Here is a 24249-nt window from a genome sequence, read left to right as displayed (position 1 = left end):
AAGTGGAAAACCAGTGCAAAGCTACACTATACAAGATTTTCATGTAACGTTACACTTGTCACTCTAAATTGAAGGATTTCTGGGTACTTGAGTTCTTACATTTCACACAGTTACCTGTTGCTGCCACATGAAACTATCTAGCTAGCAGTTTCTCACGTTCAGAGAAATCAGACAATTTGATTTTGTGTAGCGGGAGACTGACATCATCTTTCTACATACAGTAGCTAGCTAGCTAAATTCATGAAAAACAGTAACATACAAATGGCTTCAAGCATGGATGAAGATTGTCAGCTGTAAGGGTTGTTCTAAGTTGATTTACAGAAATAACAACTCTTAAGTCAACATTTCTTTAGATTTTCATGAAAAAAAGTTAGCTGCTCCTCCGAAGGCCAGATAGAAACTTCTTATTGAGTAGGGCAAAACAAGTCAAAATCATCAAGAAATAGACTAACATGAACACAATGTCAGGCTGAATGAATGAAGAGAAATGAAATGCAATTCAGTCTGATTAACAGAACAGCATGAAGTTGCCTGTGTGTGAGGTTGCACATAGAGGTTCAGCTTTGAAAGCTTTTTTGAGCCTTTTTGTCAACATATCTCATTATTATTCAGAGAAATACACTCAGCTATTGAGTAAGTACCTGTCCTAGAGCCAATAAAGTCTATACTAAAAGAGAGTCAATCGTGGCAGCCACATTTATATCTTCATGGTTTGAAATTAACAGCATAAGCCCACAGGTATCACAGATCTTTCAGGGTTTGCAGTAGCTGATTCAAAAGACAGCAGACATCCTGTTGACTGTCAATCGCAACAACTCAATGCTCTCTGTTGCACAGAACATGAAGACAGATATAGATTTCAGCTTTAAAGATCATACCTGATAAAGATTTGAGCAGTTTGAGATTCCCATGTGTAGCTACTTTTGAGCGGGCTCCTTATCTGACCACAGATCTAAGCAGGAAACCTAGCCTTCGCATGCTGCCATTGGCTGTGACAATATACTCTATCCAGGCTGATATGAGAGCACCTAGTGGAGGAGGGGAGAGGAAATAAGAGATGCACTCGAGTGTGAAGAAGAAATTTCTCTTTGTAGTCGTGTTGAAGAGGAGCGTTATAAAGTAGCACCGGGAGTGTTGGATGGTTTGCTTATCACATATATTGGCATGCATATACTATCTCCTAATCTGATGCAGAGGGTTGAAAATCTGGGGTAAGAGGACACCGAAGTCCTTGAGGAGCTGTAAGAGTCCTTGAAGGAGTTCAGAAGAGCTGCCAGCAAATGGACAAATGTTTGAATTTCTTTTTTAAATCCAATTCACTTCAAATAAACCCTAATTAGAAAAATAAAAAAATGATAACCGTGATCTGAGTTATAGACGGTTCCATACTAATGATACTCAGCAATATCAAAAATCTACATTTTTTGTTTATTTAAGTAAATTTATCACGTGGAGGTCTAGTGCTGGTTATAGATAATCTTGTTTCACCAATATCATCTATAACAATGAGCTAAAAGACACAAAAATGCTCTGCCGAGCTGAAGGAGATTTGGGGAATAATTTTCTGAGGACTCTTCACTTTCACATTACACATTGTCATTTGATCCATTGTTCGTATAAAAAATATTGATTGTGACCTTTACACAACACAAATGCTTTCTGTAGTGGTTTCTAACCTTTGACCTCCCTTTGAAGATGGACAAGAGAATTTCCCTTTTGGGAATGGGTACAAGAAGAAAAAGTAAATATATCATCCCTCCACAAATGGTGTCAGCATCCTTTGGGTGAATCAAATACAAGTGAACAACTTTAGCATAAAAAAGGGGCATTGAGAATAGAATTTTTGCAAAATCAAGTCACTTCTAAAATGGCTCTTGCCAGAATTAAAACATCAAGTATGAACAGACAATAACCATTGTTACACCATTTTATCCAGTACTGTACACAGTTAAGTATTAAGGAGTATTACTGATGTCCCTCCACCTGCACACAGGTAGAGAAACCAGATCCTGCACTATCAGGTGTCACTGGATTCCAGGACCCACCAGAGCCCCACCCAACCCCCCACCTGCCTGCCCTATCAACCTGCCAGCTCCACTCAACCACCTGCCTGCTCTGTCATGAGTAGAAACCCAGTCCACTAGACACCCAGGGGCCTGTTTGGAGCACATGGATAGAGAGGAGGGTGAGGGGCTGACCTTTTCCCCCTTGCTGGCTTTTTTCCATCAACAGAAAGGCCAGTGGATGTGGATGGGGGGTGGGGGTCGTAGGAAAAAGCCATCAGATGGCAGAGAAAAATTACATTATAACTACAATTTCCTTTTACGATTGTGAAAATACAGCACCAACAAAGGCCAAATCAATCAATCCATAAATCAATACTCAGTGCCTAACATGCAGGGTTGACATACAGAGTGCTACGCGTGTTCTGAGCTCAGGGTCATTCTGAGATATGAAGTGTTGAAGATGTCAGGACCCTCTGAGTTTAATAAAGACATCAGGCCTTTCATTTGAGAAATTACAGAACCTGCAACTCACACTTAAAAAAAGCACAACTCAGACATTAACAGGCACTCGTATAAGGCTTATATAACTAACACATCTTTTATTTAAAAATATCATACTGAAAGTCATAATTTGAGCAAACAAAGAAGGAGACGTCAGACTGAAAAGGTTAGTCTCAAGATTATGTTTAAAGATGTGGACATATTGTGAAGCCTTCTGCTCCTCTGGCAGGCTGGTTGAAAGCCAAGAGCTGTGTTAAAAAACTTACGGAATGAAAATCAAACATGGTGTATTAACGAGCAGCACAGGATTACTCTAATACACAGATAATTGGGTAAATGTGAGAAGAGTGGGGCTACAGGCCCAGATCAAATCCACAGGGGAGGAATTAAACTCAATATAGAAAAAAGTTAAGCAGCACAGCTCTCCATCCACCTATATATAGATGATCTATGAACACTCTAAACGTTTTGCAGCCCTGTTGTGATGTCAGCTATGTCACCTTTCACATATCAGCCTGTGTGGTAAAATGTCAGAATGTGTTCACTTCTGCACAGAGAGCTTGAGCTGCACCCTGCAAGCACCCAGATGGCCTGACTGCATCTTGTTGAAGCTGAATGGAAAGTTCAAAAATACTTTGTACATAATGTTAAGATTCACAACTACTGGATTCTTGCAGCCTCTGGGACCTTCTGAGAAAAGAAAACAGGGCTGTCGCCAACACACCACATTACTTATGTCATTTTAGAAGGCTTTGTATGGTCAGAAAGGCTGGGCTGTGGGAGGCTTTCAAATGTCCAGGAAGCACAAGTAATGGGTTTTTAATAGCTGACATACAAGAAAGCCTGAAAAATTGTAAAAATTTTTGACACTTAAAGGGCCACTCCACCAATTTTACACATGAATCTTAGTTTACTTGTCACAGAGAGCACTACTCAGCCTGAGGAAACTTTTGTTTAATGTCTTGTGTCGTGGGAGGTGCTCTCTTGAGGCTGAAAAAATTAGTTGCATTATGGGAAATGCCATTTTTTAGAGTGTGACTCATAATAGGAACTAAAATCAAGACACTATTTCAGCCTCTGCAACTTTGATTTTGACCCTTCTTTGTGAGGTCAGTTTCTTTGCCAATCTTATGGAAATCAAAGTTCCTTTGAATGTCTGAAATACAAGAAAGTATGAAATGTTGTACAGTACCAGTCATTTTTCTCATTCAAGGGAATGGGAAGGTGTGTCCAAACTTTTGATTGGTACTGTACATTTTTGATACTTATTGGTAAGTGATAGGTTACAAAATCCACAGTCCCCATTTTGTGAGAAAATACATTCTGAAGTTCAGAAATCAAAAAGCCTTTGGAATTTCTATGAATGTATGTGTATAGATGAAGGAAAGAGACAGTTTTACAGCACCGACTTGACTCCCTTTCACCACATCAGCCAAGGCAATAAAACTGAGACAAGGAGAAGGAAGGAAGAGAAATTAGAGGGAGAGGAGAGGAGAGGAGAGGAGAGGAGAGGAAAGGAGAGGAGAGGAGAGGAGAGGCCACCCAAGCCACACCTCAATGTACCCTGGAATCAAAAAAGCAGCACCTCTCAGCAGATTCTGGCTCCTATACTTTCTCCTACCAGCTGTGATGTTGTATTAGCTATCAGGATAGTAACAGGAGCTTATAGTCTAGAATAATGGTGTCCCTTGAATCAGCCCTGTTTAACCACAATGTGTATCTGAGGAACACACACATACAAAGATATAGAGCTACAGAAGCACAGTGGACAGTGGAGAGAGAGCTTTAATATTGGTTTCATTTTTTAGTTGCTTTTCTGATCTTAGTGCAAAGAAAACAGTGTGTGTTTGTGTTTCTCTCTCTCTCTCTCTCTCTGTGTGTGTGTGTGTGTGTGTGTGTGTGTGTGTGTAAGAGAGAGTGAGAGTGAGCGAGTGAGCATCTCTGACCACTGGATCATGCAAATATAGTCAAATGTTTTACCCCAGGCAGGCACAGGGTAAGATTTAGGCGCGGCTGGAAGATTTGCCTCAGTGCACACACAGGAGCTGACAATTACAGACAGCCGGGATATATCTGTAGCCTACTATTACACAATCAGGAGTGGAATGATCTCGCTGGAAAGGTGATCACTTCTGTTTAATTGGCGTTTATTTCCCAGTAAATGTGTAAAGTATGCATTCCTGCTGCTTTCCGCCACATTAGACAGATATAGACAGAGGAAAAGCGACTTACTTGTTTGAAATCTCTCCCACATGGGCTTCAGGTGACGTGAACACGGTGTTGATTATTGTTCTTTTCTGTATCCTCCTGTGCTGGGCTGCTAATTAGCGATCTCTGAAGCTGTGAAATCCAGCGTTCACGGAGCAGTAGATGGCTGCGGACCGAGCGAGCGACCGAGCGGCTGACTGAGCGGAGAGGAGAGGCGACGAGAGTTGTCTCTTCAGCACCACACCACTTTGAACAGCTCCCGCTGACGTCACTGCCTAGCTACGAGTAACGCCACGCCCACTCCCCCTAGCGACCGCCTCCGGGGGGGGGAGAGGTAGAAGGATGCAAGGAGAGAGAGAGGGAGAGAGAGAGAGAGAGAGAGAGAGAGAGAGAGAGAGTGAGGGAGGGAGAGACTTTTACACAAGTTTTATTTACATCACATTATGAAATAAAAAATTCTATTCCCACGATCATCTACTTCAATATAAACTGGTAAACTGAGACAATTAATTCTCAGGCAATCATTTACACAAAACTCCTCCCTGTCACACACACACGCGCGCGCGCGCTTCAGCCATAAGTTAAATTTAAGGACCAGTGAACAATCTTCCCTCAGTGAACATAAAATCTGTTTGATCCCCTACAGAGCCCTGAAAGAGTCCGATTACTGGTCAGGGTGTAGAAAGCATGCTCTACAGAGAGAGAGAGAGAGAGAGAGAGAGAGAGAGAGAGAGAGAGAGAGAGAGAGAGAGAGAGAGAGAGAGAGACCATACAAACAGGCTGTCACAGGCTACCCGGTTGTGTTCACTTTGTAATAAAAGAGAGGTTGAGTCACTTCCTACTATACTGTGAAAATGATAAGTATTTGAGAGAGGTTTTCTTTGAAAAAATTAATAATATGTATCCTGAGTTTATCCATCTCCCAGATCCTCAGAAACTGCCCCATCTATGCGGGGAGAAACGTCAGTGTGCAGTATTAGCTGTTGTTGTCATACACTAAGAGAAACAAGCTCTGTAGTAAATCTTTCTCAGTGATGACATCTGTAAAAGTATAACAGCTACCCATGTTATTCTACCTACTGGACTCATTCCTTCCATACATTAGGGGCAACTTTTCTGTCCTGTATGATTATGAGTTGAATTGAATGTAACTTTTAATTATTTCCTTTTATTATATTGTATTTGATATGATTGTTGATATTTGCATATTATTGTATATTTATTGTTAATCATCTGTCAATGTTAATCATTTTCTGTACTGCTTTTGCTTGCTACACTCACTGTCCCTCAAACTATAGAAACATATTACTACCGTCCCTCAAACAGAAACGCATACATCACAGTAGAGATTCAGGTGAGGTTACTGTGTGGTATAAATTAAAAACAATAAAAAACCAACAACACACATCAGTCTTAAGTTAAACAAAAATATTGCCAAATGTGATAATGATCTGTACATATATGTGGCCTACACCCCCCCCCCCCCCCCCCCCCGCCCCCCCCCCCGCCCCGCCCCCTTTGAGTCGCCCTATTACAATGAAAACTTTTTTGAAAATCTCCATAAAGAGATCCGACATTACCAGTCCCAGGGTAATGTCCTGCTGGTGGAATATTTAAATGCTGGAGCAGGATGTGAGCCTGACATAATGGATCCTGCTGGTAATCCTCTCTACACCTCAGCCTTACAACAACACAGGGAAAGAGCTAGTGCATCTGTGTCACTCCTTAAGTCTGTATATGCTTAATGGTGTACATTGGGGAAGTTCACATATTGTTCAGCTCTTAGGACTAATGTAGTCGACTACACCATCACTGACATGGACCCCTCACTGTCAGACCACAGACCCCACTATCAGATCACTGTCAGATTAATGTATGTATAAAACCAAATAACAACAGGTCTTGAGCCCTGTAAATTACATAAAATAAATAAATATATATGGACTCCTGATGTTGAAGTTAGGATTTAAAAATGTAATGACTTCACCTGAAATCACTGGTCTAATTAACACATTCGTCTCTGTACAGTTTCAGCCAAACCAATTAAACATGGCTGTTACAAAAATGAATATTTATCACAAATCTGCCAGTAAAGCAGCTCTGCATCTAAACAGAGACTGAAAAAGGAAGCGTGGTATGACAAGGACTGCAAAACTGTCTAATAAAAAGAAAAATAAAAGAAGAAGAAAAAATAAGACAGCAGTCAGCAGCAATCTAAAACACCGTCAGCCACAAAACACAGACCTGCGACAAAATGATGTTGAAACACTGAGAGAATACAAACAAATAATAAGACATAAGACAAAACAACATCATGATCAGAAAACAACTGAGGAGTTCATTGATCAAAATCAGTTCTGGGAGGGATGGAACAACCTAAACAACGAAAAAGACAACTTGGCCCTACAAAATGGTAACATTTGGAAAGATCATTTTGAAAAACTATATGATCAAATTATTATCAAACAATCTTTATCATGAACAGAAACAAATTAGAGAAAAATTGACAATCCTTGAATCAACAATCAAAAATAATCAGAACTCCCTCAATTACCTAATTACAATGAAATAATTAGAAAACAGCATAAAAAAAATAAATTTGGCAAAGCATGTGGAACTGACGACATCAGGACAGAGATGTCAGCAGCCCTGAGCTGAAACAGGACCTGCTTCACTTGTTCAACCTCGTTCTTCAATTGGGTTGCTTTCCTGAGACCTGGAGTCGGAAGCTTATTTCCCCAATACATAAGAGTGGAGACAAATTGGACCCTAACAACTACCGAGGCATCTGTGTGAGCAGTAACCTGGGGAAGGTTACTGCTTTATCAATGCCCAGATGCTGATCTTCCTTATGGAACACAATGCCTTGAGTAATCAGCTTTTTACCAAATCACCGCACTACTGACCACATTTACACTTTACACACTCTAATTAATCATCACATACACCAAAAAAAAACAACGGTAAAATTTTTGCATGTTTCATTGATTTTAAAAAAGGCTTTTGATTCTATTTGGCAAGAGGAATTATATGATAAAACTCTCCAAATCTGTGTAGGGGGTAAACTTTATGACATAAATAAGTCAATGTACGTCAGTAATAAGTGTGGAATAAAAATTGGCAACAAAACTATAGATCTCTTCACTCAAGGGAGAGGTGTCTTTCAGGGCAACAGCTTGTCTCCAACTCTTTATAATATCTACGTTAATGACTTAGCAGTACTGTTGGAGTCGTCTGGAACCCCTGGCCTAACCCTTAACAACAAGGAAGTTAAATTCCTGCTCTATGCTGATGACCTGGTGTTGCTGTCACCCACACAACAAGGGCTACAGCGGCACCTGGACCTCCTGGAGCAGTACTGTCAGAAGTGGGCCCTGTTAGTCAACTTTAACAAACCTAAAATCGTGATCTTCAGAAAGAAGCCCAAATCTCAGGAAACCAAATATTAATTCAAATTAGGAAACACCTTCTAGATCACAGCCTATACTATGATTACCTTGGGCTTAGAATCAGTGTCTCAGGTAACTTTGATCTTGCAGTGAATGCGCTGAAACAAAAAGCATGTAGAGTATTTTATACAATTAGAAGAATATTTTACAAACCAATGCATGCAGAGCAGAATTAGGCTGTTACCAATTGATTATTAACATTAAAAAAGAACACTTAAAATTTGGTTACATCTCAAATTGAGCCCCCAAGACACACTGAGATCTCAGGCACCACAAACCCAGGAGCTAAACCCCCAAAAGAGTCTCCTTTATCAGCTGGTCCTGAGACTTACTGATCAAATAACACCCAATACTGTTCAACCTCAGACCAGCACTGCTTTCCAATCATGAATCAGAGTAAACCAAATTATTAAACTAACAAAAGATGCTTATTTAGAACACTGGATGAATCAAACCAAAACTCAAAACAAACTAATTGCTATCTGGCCCTAAACCATAAATATAAAATGGCATAGTATCTCTTTACTATTAGAGATACAAAGCAGAGACAGATCCTGACCAAATACAGACTGAGTGACCACAGTCTAGTCATAGAGACAGGACGACACAAGAAGTCCGACAGAGAAAAGAGTCTGTGGTCACTGCATGACAAGTGAAGTAGAGACAGAGATGCATTTTCTCTTACAGCTATCATTAGGATACTATTGGATCATCATGCCCTGGGAGCATTATAGAGAGCTGAACTGATATTGGAACCTCCAGGTTCTTTGTGGTGAAAAGTAATCAAATACTGTACTTAAGCACAATCTTGAGATAACTTTAGTCACTTACCATGTAAATAACATAAGTTACAACAGCAGGATAAATCTGGGTGAGGAAAGTGGAAAAGCAGCTCTTGCCCATCTCTCATTACCACCTCTGAGGTGCCCGTGAGCAAGGCCTTAACCCCAACTGCTCCAGTGAAGCTACTCAGTGGCAGCAGATCAGACAGTGGTGTGATTGTGTGGAACTGTGTAAGTGTGATCAGGGTGTTCCTGCAAAAGAGAGTCTGCCTCTCATTCAATGTTTGTATGACTGCAGTGGAAGAGATATTTGCTAAAATGCAGGCTCAAGATAGTCACAAGCAGCAGATGTCCACCCACACAACAAAACACACAATGCAACACATTCACACTTCTGGTGTTGACAGGAAATTAAAAGGCAAAACAGCAGGGCTGGTGCACTTCCATGTCTTTCTCATTCTGGGAAAGTGTGTCCAAACTTTTGACCAGTACTGTATACACCAGACCATTCGCATACCTCTTCTCAGATTGTCAGATGAACCTTCTCAGTCATATTGTATGAACCTTTTTAATTGTTTCCTGCCTACCCTGTTTTAAACACTGACTGTCTTTTTGGACTCTTGCCTGTTAGCTTACATTATGCCCTGATGGAGTTGGCTCCTTGTTTTGATTGCCTACCTGCTGGCTTTTTGACACAGAGAGCTGCTTTTAAACTACCTGCCCTGTCTTAGAGTTGTACTTTTTTAGTCCAGACCTTGGTATACTGGAGACATTACAGAAATAAAATTAACTTGGCGAAGATTAAAGGGTCGATTACAAAAATCATGTCCTACACTAGTGTTGTCTTGCCATGCAGATTGTTTCGGTTACATTTGCCTTCCTTCTGAAATATCTGCCTCTGAGTTCTCTGCTTCCTCCCCAGTACAATGGAGATGAATGGAATTTTAGTTTGTGGTTTTCACAGCAATGACATTTGGCATTCAAAAAATCCAACAAAGCAGAAACAGTGTTCTTTTCAGAAACAGTGTCCCTGTTACATTAAATAATCCACAGAACATGCACTCAACAGTTTTCACAGGGACTACTTCTTTAGTGAAAAGTAGTTCCACCTAAAAAAGGATCACAATGAGCTCTGTGGATCAGGACATTGATTCTGGATTTTTCTTTTTAAAATCTAATGTAATTTTCCAATATTGTGAGCACCACAAAACAAATGCCAGTAATAAGATGCAAGTCATTAGTCATGAGACTTTTAAGAACTCTAAAACTACAGCAGTTATAAAGTGATGTTGACTCATCTAAGTGATGTATTAAATCTTAAGACAGACACCTCAGCTGATGTGTCACTCCCACAGTGAGAGAATATGTCATTTTCCATATGCAAAATATCTGTTTTGTAACAAATGTATGTCAAAGGCTCATAAACATCTTGTCAGACATGAGCTGCTGCTCCACTGTGCTCCTCAAATGTACGGCAGTATATTTATGTGAGTGGATTTAGAGTGTTTGATGGTAAATGATGAATAAATAATACAGAGACTGTGAATTGAAAAGCCTACAGTAAAATACAGAACATAAATAAGGTTGTCACTGTCACTGGCTTGTAGAAATGAAATATAAACACTTCACTTGTTGGCTACAGAGTGAGTGGAAAAGTATATATGATGCATTTGAAAACCTTGTCTCAGCAAAGAACAAAAGTTGACAAAATAACAAAGAGAAAACTTTGGCAGTTAAATCCAGAAAGCAGACAGACTGGTACCAAAAAAAACTCAGAATAAATCCTTGGGTAATGAGCCTTGTTAAATTACACGTTACGTATCACATGTCTGCGAAACTTTTTTTTTTCGTTGTGTTGGTAAGAGGAAGCAGCCAGTCCATCATCATGTATTGAAAAACAGATTTATTTGTATTTGGCTTGAAGAAATGAAAAGCTAAAAGCCAAAAAACATTTTATTCTTTATTGTCAAGCAGAGTGGAAAATTGACTGAAAACAAACTTCACCATCAAAAAAACCCCCTAAACCAAACCAAACCAAACCAAACCAAACAAAACAAACCAAAACAAAACAAGACAAAAAATAACACATTTTAACGTAAAACAAAATACTGTGGAGAAGGACTGATGGCTAAGTTTTTTTAAAGTTAAAATTCTGATTGTACTTAAAAGAATTCAAAGTTTTGTATTATTTCCACGATGACTTGCTGATACTGTTGAGACACAGTTTCAACAAATTGGCTGTCAAGTACAATCCTGTGTGACATAAAATAATAATTTCTTTAGTCTTATCACCATTAAAGCCGTCTTAAACTGTAGGAACTAATCTTGCCGTTAGTGTTCGAGCGAAGCTAACAAGTTTGCTAACTGACAGTTGGCAAGCTTGTAAGCTCAGAGAACTTCATTTCCTCTCTTCAATAACTTTCTAGTGGACAAAATGGTGTGTAATGGGGAAAAAAATAAGTACAGTGGGGCCAAGGTGACTTGCTAGCGCTCGGCCAGCCGGACCAGATGGCGAGTTGGATGTTAGCTCAGCACCAACAGCAGTTCTCCAACTGGTGTGACGGCTTCAATGAATTGTTGCAGTATTTGCAGCTATCCCCCATAGGATGGGGTAATCCTATTCCTAGAAAAGGCCTGCTGTCATGCAACGTGCAGTGAAACCCTGCTGCATTGGCCGGGAATCGAACCCGGGCCTCCCGCGTGGCAGGCCAGAATTCTACCACTGAACCACCAATGCTTGAGGAGCTAGCTGAACATGCATGGGAATTTACCACCCACCCAGAAATTCCTAGCGTTAAGTATCGGTGTCCATTTTTAGGAGCAAACCAATCACGTTGCAGCCTATGACATAATCTGTTGTGCTTACTATGCACAGAGACTTTTGTTCCCTGACTTCAGCCTCTTAGAGAGGGCCTCATCCCAGACCTGAAGGACCTCACTAAATCTGCGGTACAAATGCATCCTTTCAATAAACTGTAGGAACTAATCTTGCCGTTAGTGTTCGAGCGAAGCTAACAAGTTTGCTAACTGACAGTTGGCAAGCTTGTAAGCTCAGAGAACTTCATTTCCTCTCTTCAATAACTTTCTAGTGGACAAAATGGTGTGTAATGGGGAAAAAAATTAGTACAGTGGGGCCAAGGTGACTTGCTAGCGCTCGGCCAGCCGGACCAGATGGCGAGTTGGATGTTAGCTCAGCACCAACAGCAGTTCTCCAACTGGTGTGACGGCTTCAATGAATTGTTGCAGTATTTGCAGCTATCCCCCATAGGATGGGGTAATCCTATTCCTAGAAAAGGCCTGCTGTCATGCAACGTGCAGTGAAACCCTGCTGCATTGGCCGGGAATCGAACCCGGGCCTCCCGCGTGGCAGGCGAGAATTCTACCACTGAACCACCAATGCTTGAGGAGCTAGCTGAACATGCATGGGAATTTACCACCCACCCAGAAATTCCTAGCGTTAAGTATCGGTGTCCATTTTTAGGAGCAAACCAATCACGTTGCAGCCTATGACATAATCTGTTGTGCTTACTATGCACAGAGACTTTTGTTCCCTGACTTCAGCCTCTTAGAGAGGGCCTCATCCCAGACCTGAAGGACCTCACTAAATCTGCGGTACAAATGCATCCTTTCAATAAACTGTAGGAACTAATCTTGCCGTTAGTGTTCGAGCGAAGCTAACAAGTTTGCTAACTGACAGTTGGCAAGCTTGTAAGCTCAGAGAACTTCATTTCCTCTCTTCAATAACTTTCTAGTGGACAAAATGGTGTGTAATGGGGAAAAAAATAAGTACAGTGGGGCCAAGGTGACTTGCTAGCGCTCGGCCAGCCGGACCAGATGGCGAGTTGGATGTTAGCTCAGCACCAACAGCAGTTCTCCAACTGGTGTGACGGCTTCAATGAATTGTTGCAGTATTTGCAGCTATCCCCCATAGGATGGGGTAATCCTATTCCTAGAGAAGGCCTGCTGTCATGCAACATGCAGTGAAACCTTGCTGCATTGGCCGGGAATCGAACCCGGGCCTCCCGCGTGGCAGGCCAGAATTCTACCACTGAACCACCAATGCTTGAGGAGCTAGCTGAACATGCATGGGAATTTACCACCCACCCAGAAATTCCTAGCGTTAAGTATCGGTGTCCATTTTTAGGAGCAAACCAATCACGTTGCAGCCTATGACATAATCTGTTGTGCTTACTATGCACAGAGACTTTTGTTCCCTGACTTCAGCCTCTTAGAGAGGGCCTCATCCCAGACCTGAAGGACCTCACTAAATCTGCGGTACAAATGCATCCTTTCAATAAACTGTTGGAACTAATCTTGCCGTTAGTGTTCGAGCGAAGCTAACAAGTTTGCTAACTGACAGTTGGCAAGCTTGTAAGCTCAGGGAACTTCATTTCCTCTCTTCAATAACTTTCTAGTGGACAAAATGGTGTGTAATGGGGAAAAAAAATGCCAGGGGAAAAAAATAAGTACAGTGGGGCCAAGGTGACTTGCTAGCGCTCGGCCAGCCGGACCAGATGGCGAGTTGGATGTTAGCTCAGCACCAACAGCAGTTCTCCAACTGGTGTGACGGCTTCAATGAATTGTTGCAGTATTTGCAGCTATCCCCCATAGGATGGGGTAATCCTATTCCTAGAAAAGGCCTGCTGTCATGCAACGTGCAGTGAAACCCTGCTGCATTGGCCGGGAATCGAACCCGGGCCTCCCGCGTGGCAGGCGAGAATTCTACCACTGAACCACCAATGCTTGAGGAGCAAGCTGAACATGCATGGGAATTTACTACCCACCCAGAAATTCCTAGCGTTAAGTATCGGTGTCCATTTTTAGGAGCAAACCAATCACGTTGCAGCCTATGACATAATCTGTTGTGCTTACTATGCACAGAGACTTTTGTTCCCTGACTTCAGCCTCTTAGAGAGGGCCTCATCCCAGACCTGAAGGACCTCACTAAATCTGCGGTACAAATGCATCCTTTCAATAAACTGTTGGAACTAATCTTGCCGTTAGTGTTCGAGCGAAGCTAACAAGTTTGCTAACTGACAGTTGGCAAGCTTGTAAGCTCAGAGAACTTCATTTCCTCTCTTCAATAACTTTCTAGTGGACAAAATGGTGTGTAATGGGGAAAAAAATAAGTACAGTGGGGCCAAGGTGACTTGCTAGCGCTCGGCCAGCCGGACCAGATGGCGAGTTGGATGTTAGCTCAGCACCAACAGCAGTTCTCCAACTGGTGTGACGGCTTCAATGAATTGTTGCAGTATTTGCAGCTATCCCCCATAGGATGGGGTAATCCTATTCCTAGAAAAGGCCTGCTGTCATGCAACGTGCAGTGAAACCCTGCTGCATTGGCCGGGAATCGAACCCGGGCCTCCCGCGTGGCAGGCGAGAATTCTACCACTGAACCACCAATGCTTGAGGAGCTAGCTGAACATGCATGGGAATTTACCACCCACCCAGAAATTCCTAGCGTTAAGTATCGGTGTCCATTTTTAGGAGCAAACCAATCACGTTGCAGCCTATGACATAATCTGTTGTGCTTACTATGCACAGAGACTTTTGTTCCCTGACTTCAGCCTCTTAGAGAGGGCCTCATCCCAGACCTGAAGGACCTCACTAAATCTGCGGTACAAATGCATCCTTTCAATAAACTGTTGGAACTAATCTTGCCGTTAGTGTTCGAGCGAAGCTAACAAGTTTGCTAACTGACAGTTGGCAAGCTTGTAAGCTCAGAGAACTTCATTTCCTCTCTTCAATAACTTTCTAGTGGACAAAATGGTGTGTAATGGGGAAAAAAATAAGTACAGTGGGGCCAAGGTGACTTGCTAGCGCTCGGCCAGCCGGACCAGATGGCGAGTTGGATGTTAGCTCAGCACCAACAGCAGTTCTCCAACTGGTGTGACGGCTTCAATGAATTGTTGCAGTATTTGCAGCTATCCCCCATAGGATGGGGTAATCCTATTCCTAGAGAAGGCCTGCTGTCATGCAACATGCAGTGAAACCTTGCTGCATTGGCCGGGAATCGAACCCGGGCCTCCCGCGTGGCAGGCCAGAATTCTACCACTGAACCACCAATGCTTGAGGAGCTAGCTGAACATGCATGGGAATTTACCACCCACCCAGAAATTCCTAGCGTTAAGTATCGGTGTCCATTTTTAGGAGCAAACCAATCACGTTGCAGCCTATGACATAATCTGTTGTGCTTACTATGCACAGAGACTTTTGTTCCCTGACTTCAGCCTCTTAGAGAGGGCCTCATCCCAGACCTGAAGGACCTCACTAAATCTGCGGTACAAATGCATCCTTTCAATAAACTGTTGGAACTAATCTTGCCGTTAGTGTTCGAGCGAAGCTAACAAGTTTGCTAACTGACAGTTGGCAAGCTTGTAAGCTCAGAGAACTTCATTTCCTCTCTTCAATAACTTTCTAGTGGTCAAAATGGTGTGTAATGGGGAAAAAAAATGCCAGGGGAAAAAAATAAGTACAGTGGGGCCAAGGTGACTTGCTAGCGCTCGGCCAGCCGGACCAGATGGCGAGTTGGATGTTAGCTCAGCACCAACAGCAGTTCTCCAACTGGTGTGACGGCTTCAATGAATTGTTGCAGTATTTGCAGCTATCCCCCATAGGATGGGGTAATCCTATTCCTAGAAAAGGCCTGCTGTCATGCAACGTGCAGTGAAACCTTGCTGCATTGGCCGGGAATCGAACCCGGGCCTCCCGCGTGACAGGCGAGAATTCTACCACTGAACCACCAATGCTTGAGGAGCTAGCTGAACATGCATGGGAATTTACTACCCACCCAGAAATTCCTAGCGTTAAGTATCGGTGTCCATTTTTAGGAGCAAACCAATCACGTTGCAGCCTATGACATAATCTGTTGTGCTTACTATGCACAGAGACTTTTGTTCCCTGACTTCAGCCTCTTAGAGAGGGCCTCATCCCAGACCTGAAGGACCTCACTAAATCTGCGGTACAAATGCATCCTTTCAATAAACTGTTGGAACTAATCTTGCCGTTAGTGTTCGAGCGAAGCTAACAAGTTTGCTAACTGACAGTTGGCAAGCTTGTAAGCTCAGAGAACTTCATTTCCTCTCTTCAATAACTTTCTAGTGGACAAAATGGTGTGTAATGGGGAAAAAAATAAGTACAGTGGGGCCAAGGTGACTTGCTAGCGCTCGGCCAGCCGGACCAGATGGCGAGTTGGATGTTAGCTCAGCACCAACAGCAGTTCTCCAACTGGTGTGACGGCTTCAATGAATTGTTGCAGTATTTGCAGCTATCCCCCATAGGATGGGGTAATCCTATTCCTAGAAAAGGCCTGCTGTCATGCAACGTGCAGTGAAACCTTGCTGCATTGGCCGGGAATCGAACCCGGGCCTCCCGCGTGGCAGGCGAGAATTCTACCACTGAACCACCAATGCTTGAGGAGCTAGCTGAACATGCATGGGAATTTACTACCCACCCAGAAATTCCTAGCGTTAAGTATCGGTATCCATTTTTAGGAGCAAACCAATCACGTTGCAGCCTATGACATAATCTGTTGTGCTTACTATGCACAGAGACTTTTGTTCCCTGACTTCAGCCTCTTAGAGAGGGCCTCATCCCAGACCTGAAGGACCTCACTAAATCTGCGGTACAAATGCATCCTTTCAATAAACTGTTGGAACTAATCTTGCCGTTAGTGTTCGAGCGAAGCTAACAAGTTTGCTAACTGACAGTTGGCAAGCTTGTAAGCTCAGAGAACTTCATTTCCTCTCTTCAATAACTTTCTAGTGGACAAAATGGTGTGTAATGGGGAAAAAAATAAGTACAGTGGGGCCAAGGTGACTTGCTAGCGCTCGGCCAGCCGGACCAGATGGCGAGTTGGATGTTAGCTCAGCACCAACAGCAGTTCTCCAACTGGTGTGACGGCTTCAATGAATTGTTGCAGTATTTGCAGCTATCCCCCATAGGATGGGGTAATCCTATTCCTAGAGAAGGCCTGCTGTCATGCAACATGCAGTGAAACCTTGCTGCATTGGCCGGGAATCGAACCCGGGCCTCCCGCGTGGCAGGCGAGAATTCTACCACTGAACCACCAATGCTTGAGGAGCTAGTTGAACATGCATGGGAATTTACCACCCACCCAGAAATTCCTAGCGTTAAGTATCGGTGTCCATTTTTAGGAGCAAACCAATCACGTTGCAGCCTATGACATAATCTGTTGTGCTTACTATGCACAGAGACTTTTGTTCCCTGACTTCAGCCTCTTAGAGAGGGCCTCATCCCAGACCTGAAGGACCTCACTAAATCTGCGGTACAAATGCATCCTTTCAATAAACTGTTGGAACTAATCTTGCCGTTAGTGTTCGAGCGAAGCTAACAAGTTTGCTAACTGACAGTTGGCAAGCTTGTAAGCTCAGAGAACTTCATTTCCTCTCTTCAATAACTTTCTAGTGGACAAAATGGTGTGTAATGGGGAAAAAAATAAGTACAGTGGGGCCAAGGTGACTTGCTAGCGCTCGGCCAGCCGGACCAGATGGCGAGTTGGATGTTAGCTCAGCACCAACAGCAGTTCTCCAACTGGTGTGACGGCTTCAATGAATTGTTGCAGTATTTGCAGCTATCCCCCATAGGATGGGGTAATCCTATTCCTAGAAAAGGCCTGCTGTCATGCAACGTGCAGTGAAACCTTGCTGCATTGGCCGGGAATCGAACCCGGGCCTCCCGCGTGGCAGGCGAGAACCACTGAACCACCAATGCTTGAGGAGCTAGCTGAACATGCATGGGAATTTACTACCCACCCAGAAATTCCTAGCGTTAAGTATCGGTGTCCATTTTTAGGAGCAAACCAATCACGTTGCAGCCTATGACATAATCTGTTGTGCTTACTATGCACAGAGACTTTTGTTCCCTGACTTCAGCCTCTTAGAGAGGGCCTCATCCCAGACCTGAAGGACCTCACTAAATCTGCGGTACAAATGCATCTTTTCAATAAACTGTTGGAACTAATCTTGCCGTTAGTGTTCGAGCGAAGCTAACAAGTTTGCTAACTGACAGTTGGCAAGCTTGTAAGCTCAGAGAACTTCATTTCCTCTCTTCAATAACTTTCTAGTGGTCAAAATGGTGTGTAATGGGGAAAAAAAATGCCAGGGGAAAAAAATAAGTACAGTGGGGCCAAGGTGACTTGCTAGCGCTCGGCCAGCCGGACCAGATGGCGAGTTGGATGTTAGCTCAGCACCAACAGCAGTTCTCCAACTGGTGTGACGGCTTCAATGAATTGTTGCAGTATTTGCAGCTATCCCCCATAGGATGGGGTAATCCTATTCCTAGAAAAGGCCTGCTGTCATGCAACGTGCAGTGAAACCTTGCTGCATTGGCCGGGAATCGAACCCGGGCCTCCCGCGTGGCAGGCGAGAATTCTACCACTGAACCACCAATGCTTGAGGAGCTAGCTGAACATGCATGGGAATTTACTACCCACCCAGAAATTCCTAGCGTTAAGTATCGGTGTCCATTTTTAGGAGCAAACCAATCACGTTGCAGCCTATGACATAATCTGTTGTGCTTACTATGCACAGAGACTTTTGTTCCCTGACTTCAGCCTCTTAGAGAGGGCCTCATCCCAGACCTGAAGGACCTCACTAAATCTGCGGTACAAATGCATCCTTTCAATAAACTGTTGGAACTAATCTTGCCGTTAGTGTTCGAGCGAAGCTAACAAGTTTGCTAACTGACAGTTGGCAAGCTTGTAAGCTCAGAGAACTTCATTTCCTCTCTTCAATAACTTTCTAGTGGACAAAATGGTGTGTAATGGGGAAAAAAATAAGTACAGTGGGGCCAAGGTGACTTGCTAGCGCTCGGCCAGCCGGACCAGATGGCGAGTTGGATGTTAGCTCAGCACCAACAGCAGTTCTCCAACTGGTGTGACGGCTTCAATGAATTGTTGCAGTATTTGCAGCTATCCCCCATAGGATGGGGTAATCCTATTCCTAGAAAAGGCCTGCTGTCATGCAACGTGCAGTGAAACCTTGCTGCATTGGCCGGGAATCGAACCCGGGCCTCCCGCGTGGCAGGCGAGAATTCTACCACTGAACCACCAATGCTTGAGGAGCTAGCTGAACATGCATGGGAATTTACTACCCACCCAGAAATTCCTAGCGTTAAGTATCGGTATCCATTTTTAGGAGCAAACCAATCACGTTGCAGCCTATGACATAATCTGTTGTGCTTACTATGCACAGAGACTTTTGTTCCCTGACTTCAGCCTCTTAGAGAGGGCCTCATCCCAGACCTGAAGGACCTCACTAAATCTGCGGTACAAATGCATCCTTTCAATAAACTGTTGGAACTAATCTTGCCGTTAGTGTTCGAGCGAAGCTAACAAGTTTGCTAACTGACAGTTGGCAAGCTTGTAAGCTCAGAGAACTTCATTTCCTCTCTTCAATAACTTTCTAGTGGACAAAATGGTGTGTAATGGGGAAAAAAATAAGTACAGTGGGGCCAAGGTGACTTGCTAGCGCTCGGCCAGCCGGACCAGATGGCGAGTTGGATGTTAGCTCAGCACCAACAGCAGTTCTCCAACTGGTGTGACGGCTTCAATGAATTGTTGCAGTATTTGCAGCTATCCCCCATAGGATGGGGTAATCCTATTCCTAGAGAAGGCCTGCTGTCATGCAACATGCAGTGAAACCTTGCTGCATTGGCCGGGAATCGAACCCGGGCCTCCCGCGTGGCAGGCGAGAATTCTACCACTGAACCACCAATGCTTGAGGAGCTAGTTGAACATGCATGGGAATTTACCACCCACCCAGAAATTCCTAGCGTTAAGTATCGGTGTCCATTTTTAGGAGCAAACCAATCACGTTGCAGCCTATGACATAATCTGTTGTGCTTACTATGCACAGAGACTTTTGTTCCCTGACTTCAGCCTCTTAGAGAGGGCCTCATCCCAGACCTGAAGGACCTCACTAAATCTGCGGTACAAATGCATCCTTTCAATAAACTGTTGGAACTAATCTTGCCGTTAGTGTTCGAGCGAAGCTAACAAGTTTGCTAACTGACAGTTGGCAAGCTTGTAAGCTCAGAGAACTTCATTTCCTCTCTTCAATAACTTTCTAGTGGACAAAATGGTGTGTAATGGGGAAAAAAATAAGTACAGTGGGGCCAAGGTGACTTGCTAGCGCTCGGCCAGCCGGACCAGATGGCGAGTTGGATGTTAGCTCAGCACCAACAGCAGTTCTCCAACTGGTGTGACGGCTTCAATGAATTGTTGCAGTATTTGCAGCTATCCCCCATAGGATGGGGTAATCCTATTCCTAGAAAAGGCCTGCTGTCATGCAACGTGCAGTGAAACCTTGCTGCATTGGCCGGGAATCGAACCCGGGCCTCCCGCGTGGCAGGCGAGAACCACTGAACCACCAATGCTTGAGGAGCTAGCTGAACATGCATGGGAATTTACTACCCACCCAGAAATTCCTAGCGTTAAGTATCGGTGTCCATTTTTAGGAGCAAACCAATCACGTTGCAGCCTATGACATAATCTGTTGTGCTTACTATGCACAGAGACTTTTGTTCCCTGACTTCAGCCTCTTAGAGAGGGCCTCATCCCAGACCTGAAGGACCTCACTAAATCTGCGGTACAAATGCATCTTTTCAATAAACTGTTGGAACTAATCTTGCCGTTAGTGTTCGAGCGAAGCTAACAAGTTTGCTAACTGACAGTTGGCAAGCTTGTAAGCTCAGAGAACTTCATTTCCTCTCTTCAATAACTTTCTAGTGGACAAAATGGTGTGTAATGGGGAAAAAAATGCCAGGGGAAAAAAATAAGTACAGTGGGGCCAAGGTGACTTGCTAGCGCTCGGCCAGCCGGACCAGATGGCGAGTTGGATGTTAGCTCAGCACCAACAGCAGTTCTCCAACTGGTGTGACGGCTTCAATGAATTGTTGCAGTATTTGCAGCTATCCCCCATAGGATGGGGTAATCCTATTCCTAGAAAAGGCCTGCTGTCATGCAACGTGCAGTGAAACCTTGCTGCATTGGCCGGGAATCGAACCCGGGCCTCCCGCGTGGCAGGCGAGAATTCTACCACTGAACCACCAATGCTTGAGGAGCTAGCTGAACATGCATGGGAATTTACTACCCACCCAGAAATTCCTAACGTTAAGTATCGGTATCCATTTTTAGGAGCAAACCAATCACGTTGCAGCCTATGACATAATCTGTTGTGCTTACTATGCACAGAGACTTTTGTTCCCTGACTTCAGCCTCTTAGAGAGGGCCTCATCCCAGACCTGAAGGACCTCACTAAATCTGCGGTACAAATGCATCCTTTCAATAAACTGTTGGAACTAATCTTGCCGTTAGTGTTCGAGCGAAGCTAACAAGTTTGCTAACTGACAGTTGGCAAGCTTGTAAGCTCAGAGAACTTCATTTCCTCTCTTCAATAACTTTCTAGTGGACAAAATGGTGTGTAATGGGGAAAAAAATAAGTACAGTGGGGCCAAGGTGACTTGCTAGCGCTCGGCCAGCCGGACCAGATGGCGAGTTGGATGTTAGCTCAGCACCAACAGCAGTTCTCCAACTGGTGTGACGGCTTCAATGAATTGTTGCAGTATTTGCAGCTATCCCCCATAGGATGGGGTAATCCTATTCCTAGAGAAGGCCTGCTGTCATGCAACATGCAGTGAAACCTTGCTGCATTGGCCGGGAATCGAACCCGGGCCTCCCGCGTGGCAGGCGAGAATTCTACCACTGAACCACCAATGCTTGAGGAGCTAGTTGAACATGCATGGGAATTTACCACCCACCCAGAAATTCCTAGCGTTAAGTATCGGTGTCCATTTTTAGGAGCAAACCAATCACGTTGCAGCCTATGACATAATCTGTTGTGCTTACTATGCACAGAGACTTTTGTTCCCTGACTTCAGCCTCTTAGAGAGGGCCTCATCCCAGACCTGAAGGACCTCACTAAATCTGCGGTACAAATGCATCCTTTCAATAAACTGTTGGAACTAATCTTGCCGTTAGTGTTCGAGCGAAGCTAACAAGTTTGCTAACTGACAGTTGGCAAGCTTGTAAGCTCAGAGAACTTCATTTCCTCTCTTCAATAACTTTCTAGTGGACAAAATGGTGTGTAATGGGGAAAAAAATAAGTACAGTGGGGCCAAGGTGACTTGCTAGCGCTCGGCCAGCCGGACCAGATGGCGAGTTGGATGTTAGCTCAGCACCAACAGCAGTTCTCCAACTGGTGTGACGGCTTCAATGAATTGTTGCAGTATTTGCAGCTATCCCCCATAGGATGGGGTAATCCTATTCCTAGAAAAGGCCTGCTGTCATGCAACGTGCAGTGAAACCTTGCTGCATTGGCCGGGAATCGAACCCGGGCCTCCCGCGTGGCAGGCGAGAACCACTGAACCACCAATGCTTGAGGAGCTAGCTGAACATGCATGGGAATTTACTACCCACCCAGAAATTCCTAGCGTTAAGTATCGGTGTCCATTTTTAGGAGCAAACCAATCACGTTGCAGCCTATGACATAATCTGTTGTGCTTACTATGCACAGAGACTTTTGTTCCCTGACTTCAGCCTCTTAGAGAGGGCCTCATCCCAGACCTGAAGGACCTCACTAAATCTGCGGTACAAATGCATCTTTTCAATAAACTGTTGGAACTAATCTTGCCGTTAGTGTTCGAGCGAAGCTAACAAGTTTGCTAACTGACAGTTGGCAAGCTTGTAAGCTCAGAGAACTTCATTTCCTCTCTTCAATAACTTTCTAGTGGACAAAATGGTGTGTAATGGGGAAAAAAAATGCCAGGGGAAAAAAATAAGTACAGTGGGGCCAAGGTGACTTGCTAGCGCTCGGCCAGCCGGACCAGATGGCGAGTTGGATGTTAGCTCAGCACCAACAGCAGTTCTCCAACTGGTGTGACGGCTTCAATGAATTGTTGCAGTATTTGCAGCTATCCCCCATAGGATGGGGTAATCCTATTCCTAGAAAAGGCCTGCTGTCATGCAACGTGCAGTGAAACCTTGCTGCATCGGCCGGGAATCGAACCCGGGCCTCCCGCGTGGCAGGCGAGAATTCTACCACTGAACCACCAATGCTTGAGGAGCTAGCTGAACATGCATGGGAATTTACTACCCACCCAGAAATTCCTAGCGTTAAGTATCGGTATCCATTTTTAGGAGCAAACCAATCACGTTGCAGCCTATGACATAATCTGTTGTGCTTACTATGCACAGAGACTTTTGTTCCCTGACTTCAGCCTCTTAGAGAGGGCCTCATCCCAGACCTGAAGGACCTCACTAAATCTGCGGTACAAATGCATCCTTTCAATAAACTGTTGGAACTAATCTTGCCGTTAGTGTTCGAGCGAAGCTAACAAGTTTGCTAACTGACAGTTGGCAAGCTTGTAAGCTCAGAGAACTTCATTTCCTCTCTTCAATAACTTTCTAGTGGACAAAATGGTGTGTAATGGGGAAAAAAATAAGTACAGTGGGGCCAAGGTGACTTGCTAGCGCTCGGCCAGCCGGACCAGATGGCGAGTTGGATGTTAGCTCAGCACCAACAGCAGTTCTCCAACTGGTGTGACGGCTTCAATGAATTGTTGCAGTATTTGCAGCTATCCCCCATAGGATGGGGTAATCCTATTCCTAGAAAAGGCCTGCTGTCATGCAACGTGCAGTGAAACCTTGCTGCATTGGCCGGGAATCGAACCCGGGCCTCCCGCGTGGCAGGCGAGAACCACTGAACCACCAATGCTTGAGGAGCTAGCTGAACATGCATGGGAATTTACTACCCACCCAGAAATTCCTAGCGTTAAGTATCGGTGTCCATTTTTAGGAGCAAACCAATCACGTTGCAGCCTATGACATAATCTGTTGTGCTTACTATGCACAGAGACTTTTGTTCCCTGACTTCAGCCTCTTAGAGAGGGCCTCATCCCAGACCTGAAGGACCTCACTAAATCTGCGGTACAAATGCATCCTTTCAATAAACTGTTGGAACTAATCTTGCCGTTAGTGTTCGAGCGAAGCTAACAAGTTTGCTAACTGACAGTTGGCAAGCTTGTAAGCTCAGAGAACTTCATTTCCTCTCTTCAATAACTTTCTAGTGGACAAAATGGTGTGTAATGGGGAAAAAAAATGCCAGGGGAAAAAAATAAGTACAGTGGGGCCAAGGTGACTTGCTAGCGCTCGGCCAGCCGGACCAGATGGCGAGTTGGATGTTAGCTCAGCACCAACAGCAGTTCTCCAACTGGTGTGACGGCTTCAATGAATTGTTGCAGTATTTGCAGCTATCCCCCATAGGATGGGGTAATCCTATTCCT

At 44.0% G+C, this 24249-nt stretch overlaps 1 protein-coding gene and 11 non-coding genes across 12 annotated transcripts in view; all 12 read right to left on the bottom strand.

Moving 5' to 3' along the window:
* Nucleotides 1-4943, bottom strand: part of smpd3 (sphingomyelin phosphodiesterase 3) — a 71592-nt gene extending 66649 nt beyond the window's left edge. Inside the window, exon 1 of the mRNA XM_044357602.1 lies at nucleotides 4740-4943. The gene's annotated coding sequence lies outside the window, so the exon portion shown is untranslated. The remainder of the gene's footprint in view (nucleotides 1-4739) is intronic.
* A 7332-nt stretch (nucleotides 4944-12275) lies between these two features.
* Nucleotides 12276-12346, bottom strand: trnag-gcc. The gene has a single exon. It is a non-coding gene; the product is annotated as a tRNA-Gly (tRNA).
* Nucleotides 12347-13618: 1272 nt separating this feature from the next.
* Nucleotides 13619-13689, bottom strand: trnag-gcc. The gene has a single exon. It is a non-coding gene; the product is annotated as a tRNA-Gly (tRNA).
* A 592-nt stretch (nucleotides 13690-14281) lies between these two features.
* Nucleotides 14282-14352, bottom strand: trnag-gcc. The gene has a single exon. It is a non-coding gene; the product is annotated as a tRNA-Gly (tRNA).
* Nucleotides 14353-15624: 1272 nt separating this feature from the next.
* trnad-guc lies at nucleotides 15625-15695 on the bottom strand. The gene has a single exon. It is a non-coding gene; the product is annotated as a tRNA-Asp (tRNA).
* A 592-nt stretch (nucleotides 15696-16287) lies between these two features.
* Nucleotides 16288-16358, bottom strand: trnag-gcc. The gene has a single exon. It is a non-coding gene; the product is annotated as a tRNA-Gly (tRNA).
* A 592-nt stretch (nucleotides 16359-16950) lies between these two features.
* Nucleotides 16951-17021, bottom strand: trnag-gcc. The gene has a single exon. It is a non-coding gene; the product is annotated as a tRNA-Gly (tRNA).
* A 1267-nt stretch (nucleotides 17022-18288) lies between these two features.
* On the bottom strand, nucleotides 18289-18359 carry trnag-gcc. The gene has a single exon. It is a non-coding gene; the product is annotated as a tRNA-Gly (tRNA).
* Nucleotides 18360-18951: 592 nt separating this feature from the next.
* Nucleotides 18952-19022, bottom strand: trnag-gcc. The gene has a single exon. It is a non-coding gene; the product is annotated as a tRNA-Gly (tRNA).
* A 592-nt stretch (nucleotides 19023-19614) lies between these two features.
* On the bottom strand, nucleotides 19615-19685 carry trnag-gcc. Its single transcript has one exon. It is a non-coding gene; the product is annotated as a tRNA-Gly (tRNA).
* A 1266-nt stretch (nucleotides 19686-20951) lies between these two features.
* trnag-gcc lies at nucleotides 20952-21022 on the bottom strand. The gene has a single exon. It is a non-coding gene; the product is annotated as a tRNA-Gly (tRNA).
* Nucleotides 21023-21614: 592 nt separating this feature from the next.
* trnag-gcc lies at nucleotides 21615-21685 on the bottom strand. The gene has a single exon. It is a non-coding gene; the product is annotated as a tRNA-Gly (tRNA).
* Between the last annotated feature and the right edge of the window lie 2564 nt (nucleotides 21686-24249).

This window comes from Thunnus albacares, chromosome 7, assembly GCF_914725855.1.
Source record: "Thunnus albacares chromosome 7, fThuAlb1.1, whole genome shotgun sequence".
Lineage (NCBI taxonomy): Eukaryota > Metazoa > Chordata > Actinopteri > Scombriformes > Scombridae > Thunnus > Thunnus albacares.
This window is presented reverse-complemented; position numbering and strand designations above follow the sequence as displayed.